The sequence below is a fragment of the Dipodomys ordii genome, unplaced genomic scaffold (assembly GCF_000151885.1).
Source record: "Dipodomys ordii isolate 6190 unplaced genomic scaffold, Dord_2.0 Scaffold17, whole genome shotgun sequence".
Lineage (NCBI taxonomy): Eukaryota > Metazoa > Chordata > Mammalia > Rodentia > Heteromyidae > Dipodomys > Dipodomys ordii.
In genome coordinates, this window is record NW_012267233.1 from 26,966,623 (window position 1) to 26,966,924 (window position 302).

A 302-nucleotide genomic window follows, 5' to 3' on the forward strand; every position below is an offset into this window, starting at 1 on the left:
TTTGTTTTTAGGGCATGGCATACATCATTCCAGACTCTTCTTGCTTTGATTGTCTCTGCTGAGAAATCTGAGGTGATTCTAATTGGTTTCCCTTTTTAGGTTATTAATCTTTTCTCCTTGACAGCTTTCAGGATCTTTTCTTTGGTCTGAGTTGATCCTGTGTGGATTATAATGTGACGGTGGGCTGTCCTATTCTTGTCTGGTCTATTTAGGGTTCTAAAAGCTTCTTGTATCTGAATAGGCCTATCTTTTTGCATGTTTGGGAAGTTCTCTGCTAGGATTCTGTTAAACAAATTTCCTAG